Consider the following 6397-nt stretch of genomic DNA (forward strand, 5'->3'; position numbering starts at 1 on the left):
TTTTTGTTCCATGATTTCACTAAAATAAGGGAGGCCACAAATGCACTATAACGTGTATTGGCTCAACTAAACATTTGAACTTTCATCGGATCATCCCGCATAATACTAGCAATTATAGCTCAAATCATTAGTACTAGATTCAATTAATTTTAATTTTCCAAATTTTCTAGCAATTTACTTTTTCTACCCCTACCCCACACTTATTTCATACAATGCCCTCATTGTATGTATAAAAACAAATCAAAATTAAAGAAAAGGGAGAAAAAGGAACAGACTCCCCTGGGATAGTGGCGTGAGCATCTCCAAAAGCGTGGACAATGTACAATTGGACTTCCAAAAATCGAAACTCGGTGTAAAACTGGTTGAATACGTAAATAAACCACGAACCGAACTCGAAACGTCAATTCGTCAAAGTGTGTATTTGTAAGGAAAAATGTGGCAATGATAAACTGGATCACGTCGTGATATGGGTTGAAACCGCGAACACCAAAAAGCTAAACTACTATAAATTGCAAGAGCGCCACGACGTGGCAAAAGGAGTCCACGTCGTGGAAACTGAACCTCAGCAGAAAATGACTTGTTTGCTTTATTTACTCTAGCAGCTTTGACCAATGGCTAACTGGTTTCCGACGCTTCTATGCAAATATATTTCCCAACTATAACCTCTCTCCTAATAGACCCCACACTTATCTTGAATTGTGGTTCCGACTCACGACTCTAAGCTTCTTTGACTAGACAAACACGACTCAAAAGTTAACCTTCTATGCTCCTTAGAATTCCAACGCTAATATGAAAAATTAGATCAACCCAAAAGAAAAATAAAGTAACATAATAGTCTTAATAAAGTTTTACATCACACACTAAAGTTAACATAAAAAAAACTACTCAAAAACAGAACAAAAGAAATAAAATCAATCATCATCTTGATCTTGTGCTCCACTCGACCCTGCTCCATCATCTTGCGGATGCCATAGCTCCTCCCATGTCGGAAAATAGGGATACTGTGGTGGCATAGAAGGTGGTCGGGTCACACCCAAATGTGAATAGATACCCTCAGTAAGCTGGGTATGGTAAATAGCATGACCTCGTAGATTATCCAAATACGTTCCCACCCGACTCTGAAAAGGGTCGGTGGGCACTCCCTGCACATACTGCGAAGCAGCACGCTCTCGTTCGACCTCTCCTCTAGCCCGCACATTCCGACGCCTCGGCCTGGCTGGTGGCTGCTGTCCCGGCTGCACTTCCTCCTGTTCGTCATCGATCGGTGGTATAACAAAGCGACCGCCGATATTCACCACCGCGCGCATCACACCCAAGACTTGAATGGTCAAGTCTGTGTCCGGGAATCGAGTGAGATTCCTCACAAAGTCATGGGTCAAAATTTGATATGACCTAGCCAGGCGAGTAACCAGATGCCCCCCAGTAATCGGGCTCCCAGGCCTAGAATTGGCCGCTTTCTTCCCCATAAACCTTGCCAACATATAAGGCAAATCACAACAAACCCCCGGGGTAATAAGTGTCCATAAATAAAATAGATTCTGGATGGGGACCTTATCACCATGATGCTTGTGATTGATTGAAAACGTGATAAGGCGGTGCAAAAATCAGAAAACAGGATTCCGTATTTGTGACTCACTCGAGTCACGAGTGTTGTACTCATGGTTAGAAATGCCCCGCCAAAACTGTACATCTAAAGTACCCGGAGTAAAATCCCGCACACATCCAAGCAAGAAAGGAATAAAAATTGGAGATTGCGTCTCCACTTCCGTATAGAGCCCCATACGCCAAGCAAACTCCCGAAGACTACACTCACGATATACACCTCCAAGACGAAACACAAGTGCCCTATTGTAGGTGACATCAAGGGTGCGCTCTTCAAAACAAACGATAGAAAAAAATTCTACCGACAATTCCCGGAACACGGGTTCTTGAATGGCGAATAAATTCCTCCACCCGTGACAAGTGAACGAAAATTGATCTCCAACATAAGTCTTCGACCAATAACGTTCCAGCTCCACTACCATTCCCACTCTACCAAGCCATCCCCAATCAATAATTGGGGCTATTGCAAACTCCCTATTGTATAACCATCCAAGTCGATTTTCGTAGGTTGTTAGCAACGGTCGGGGAATGTTTTGAGGGAACTGGTATAGAGGATGTATGCTTGCTACATCTATCGGGTCCTCTTCCTGCTGGACAGCTCGTCGTGGTCCCATTCTGCAAACAAAAGCAAAGCAAAGCAGCAAACAAATAACACATTAAAACATATATAAATGGTCTGCCAGAAGTCACGACGTGGCCAGGATGCGCCACGTCGTGGGTCACGTCGAACCCAGATTCTGAATCGGTCATGTTTACGTGCGATTTCCATAAAAATAGTTCTTGGGGTTTCTTCCTATGGACTTTTAAATAACATGCAAACTAAAATCGGACACTAGATTCAACCAATTTCGTGAATCATTCAAACCCTAATCACGAAAACTTGAAATTGGAAGAAGTAATTGCAAAATAATGAGTAAAACACATACCAAATGGAGTAATTAGCAAGATCTTGCAAGGAATTTGGAAGTATAATAAGAAATTGGTAGTAGGGTTGTGATGTTCCCGTGAGTGCGGCAGTCTTCCAAGTGGGGGATAAGGGGTTTCTCGGTCAAAGGGTTTTAAGCGATTGGTCCCCCCCTGATTTTTAAAGGCCACGACGTGGCAGGCTCTGCCCACGTCGTGGACCTTAAATTTCCTAATATCGCGTATTATAGTTTAACCCACGACGTGGCTGGCTATGCCCACGTCGTGGGAGCTGTCAGATGCCAAATTTTAATAATATTCATCTTATTAACTAATTTCTTTGCAAATCATTCATTATTTAAAGTCCCCTACAACTATTTCTCTACTTATTACCGGTTTTTAGATGATGAATTGATGTCTTTCCTAATTAAAAAGAAAATAAAAAAAAGAAGAAAAAATTGCAAACGAAACTCAGGTTGCCTCCCGAGAAGCGCTTCTTTTTCTTGGAGTCTTGAGCTGGACTCCGTGCCTTCTACGTTGACTCTTCGGAAGAGTCTACCACCAGGATCCTTTGTTCCTTGAACCGCCGTTTATAAGCTTGAACTCTCCTTTTATACGCCTTCTTTGAATTTTCTTTTTTAGCTTTTCCATCTTTTTCATGCTTGCGTTTTGTGCCCTTTGTGTGTTCCTTGCTCTCCATAGCGTTCCCCTCTTCTTTCACCACCGGCCTTGTTACTTTTGAAGTGACTTCCTCTTCATCACTTGTCATTTCCTCATCCTCTTTGCTCACCCAAGAAGGCGGGTTCTTGTAAGCTATGACTTCAATCAAATACGGAACATATGCCCTTGGTTTTGTCCTCTTGTCTTGATGAACTACCTTTATCTCTTCTTCCATAAGCTTTTCCAACTCTTCTAGTTCATTCTCCTCATTAATCGTGAACACCTCTTCTTTATCTTCTTGAAAGTCATTTCTTATCCTGAAGACTTCTTGTTCATCTCCAACCCTCAAAGTGAGCTTGGACTCGCGGATATCAACCAGGGCACCAACAGTGTTAAGCAATGGCCGACCAAGGATTATCGGAACATCCGTGTCTTCTTTCATGTCCAAGACTACAAAATCTATTGGAAAAACAAATTTTCCGATTTTCACCAAAATATCCTCCACTATGCCTCGGGGTTGTGTCACCGAACGGTTCGCCATGTGAATCTTCATCCTTGTAGCCTTCATCTTCTGAATCTCCAATTTTTGATAAAATGAAAAAGGCATTAGATTAATGCTAGCCCCGGAATCGGCTAAAGCATTAACCTTCATTTTATTCCCAAACTCGCATGGAAGAGTGAGGCGTCCAGGATCCCCCATCTTTTCTGGTGTTTCTCCCAACACAACTTTTGAAATTTGCTCACTTAGAATCACTATAGACTGTTTCTTTAATTGCCTTCGCGTATCTATCAAGTCTTGCAGTAGTTTCTGGTTCTCGGAAGCTTTGGATAAGGACTCAACAAAGGGAGTATTAATTGGAATCCTTTTCACATGCTTCACAAACTCTAAATGTTCCTTCTCCAGTTGACTAAGTGCTGCACGGGTGGGAAATGGCATAGGTGGATGATAATCTGGAATAGGCTCAAAAGATTTTTGCTCAGACTTGCGCCACGTCGTGGACAGAGGCGTGCCACGTCGTGGCGAGCCTGGTTCAACATTCTCTCCATTTTCGATCCTTGATTTCTTGGGCTGCTGTGGTTGTTCTTCCAACGCCTCCAGGAACTCGGATATTGTATCTTCTTCAGTATCGATGGCCATTACGTGAGATTGGGCTTTTACTTCGGGATTCTTCGGGGACAATTTTTCATGGACTAAAGTGGCTAGTTGACCAAATTGTACTTCAAGGTTATGGATGGAGGCTTGCTGGTTCTTTATCAATGTTTGTTGTTCCATGATAGCGGAATCCGTGGCATCATATCTCTTTTCCGAAGCCTCCATAAACTTCATCAAAATGGTCTCTAGGTCGGGTTTCTTCTCGATTGGTGGCTCCTCCTTTTGGTAAAAGCCTCGACCTGTCTGCCTATACTTCTCTTCTTTTTGCTTTTTATACTCTTCATATGGCAGCCACTCCTTCTTTGGTTTCCTCCAGTCGTCATCAAACTTATCCTCACTAGAGTAGCACACTTGGGCTTTTCTGTTCCCAAACTCATCCCTATTGCAGTCCTTGGTCAAGTGTGGACCACTGCATCGCTCGCACCCCACTCTTATGGCATGTATCGACTGGTCCATTTGTGTTATCCGGCGATCCATGTTATTTAGCATGGCCATGAAAGCTGCAATGTCTTCAGTTTGGGCCCCTCCACTGCCTTTACTTCCGTCTTGCCTCGGGTTATGGTATTCGCGGGAGTGTTTCGCGAATTCTTCGATGAGCTCCTTGACTTCCCTTGGATTTTTCTTTGTCAACCGTCCTTGAGAATCAAGGAGTTGTCTTGTCATTACATTGACCCCATCATAAAAGATTGACATCTCTTGCTGCACATTTAGGTCATGTTGAGGGCAATTTCTGAGTAAGCCCTTGTACCGCTCCCATGCTTCGTATAGTGACTCCCCCGGTTGTTGCTCAAAGTTGGCTATCGCCTTCTTGAGTTTGGCTATCTTGGATGGCGGGCAGAACTGGTCCAGTTATTGCTCACGCATTTGAGCCCAAGTGGTGATTGTACCTGGTGGGAGTGCTTTTAACCACTCCTTAGCAGCTCCTTTGAAAGTGATGGGAAACATCCTAAGCAAGACTGTATTTCTGGTGACATTTGGGACATTGAAGTAATCCGCAATGTCGTTGACTTCGTCTAGATTCTTAAAAGCATCCTCATGATCCTTCCCGAAAAATGGGATGTCCTTTAGTGCTGTCAATATGTGTCCCTTCAGCTCGAATGTGGCAGTGGCAGGAATTGCGGGTTGGACTAACCCAGGACCCATATCATCTCGGATCCGCTTTTTGTATGCTCCCATGGACATTTCTTCAATCGCTGCCATCTCGTTCCTTGGCTCGTCCTTGGGTTCACTTGTGTGTTCTTCCAATTCTGGCTCGGTATCGCTTTCGGACTCGGTTTGCACGGGTGTGTGATCCAAATGCTCAAGATTGCTCTTGTGCTTCGCTGATGAACTGGACTCTCCCGTCTTCTTTCCCGACTTCCTAGATAAGGCTGACTTCAATTCTTGCAAGGGCGTCTTTTTCTTGTGAAGTGCAGATTCGGGGTCTTCCAGTGGTGGCACCAAGTGTGTGTTTGAGCTTCTGGTCATGAACTCCTACAACTTGCTAAACTAAAACGTAAAACTGAACTAAAATAAGAAAAACTAACTACCAACTAAAATTTTTTTTTAAAAATTTTGCCTGTCCACGTCGTGGCAAGTATGTGGCCACGTCGTGGACTCTGTGATTAACAAAAAAAAAATTATTTTGTTGAAAAATTAACTTTTTGTGGCTGTGACTCCACAAGAAGGATCGATTAATTTAATGCAAATAAATAAACTACAAACTAAGCCGTTCCCCGGCAACGGCGCCAAAAACTTGATATGCACAAAAGTACCCACTAATTTTAATATTTATAACCTAACAAACTTAGACTATCTATGCACTTATAGGCAGTGTACCTAGTCAGATTACAGTATAGCTTGGGTAAGTCGGGTGTCGATCACAGGGAACGGTGTTCTAATTAATTTACTTACTATTAAATTAACCTAATTTATTAACAAATTTAAAAGGGGTTTTATCTGATTTTACAAGATCAGATGAACTTAAATCCAATTCAATAAGTAAAAACACACACTCTTGTTTAGTTTGAATCCACTTCTCCCTTATGGCTAGCTAATGATTACGGATTATTAAGTTGGTTTTAGTTGTATTAGTAATTT

The 6397-nt window shown here is 42.6% G+C and overlaps 1 non-coding gene across 1 annotated transcript; it reads left to right on the forward strand.

Moving 5' to 3' along the window:
• The first annotated feature begins 5027 nt into the window (after positions 1–5027).
• Positions 5028–5134, forward strand: LOC128128227 (small nucleolar RNA R71). Its single transcript, XR_008226089.1, has one exon. It is a non-coding gene; the product is annotated as a small nucleolar RNA R71 (small nucleolar RNA).
• Positions 5135–6397: the final 1263 nt, after the last annotated feature.

Source organism: Lactuca sativa, chromosome 8 (assembly GCF_002870075.4).
Source record: "Lactuca sativa cultivar Salinas chromosome 8, Lsat_Salinas_v11, whole genome shotgun sequence".
Taxonomy (NCBI): Eukaryota; Viridiplantae; Streptophyta; class Magnoliopsida; order Asterales; family Asteraceae; genus Lactuca; species Lactuca sativa.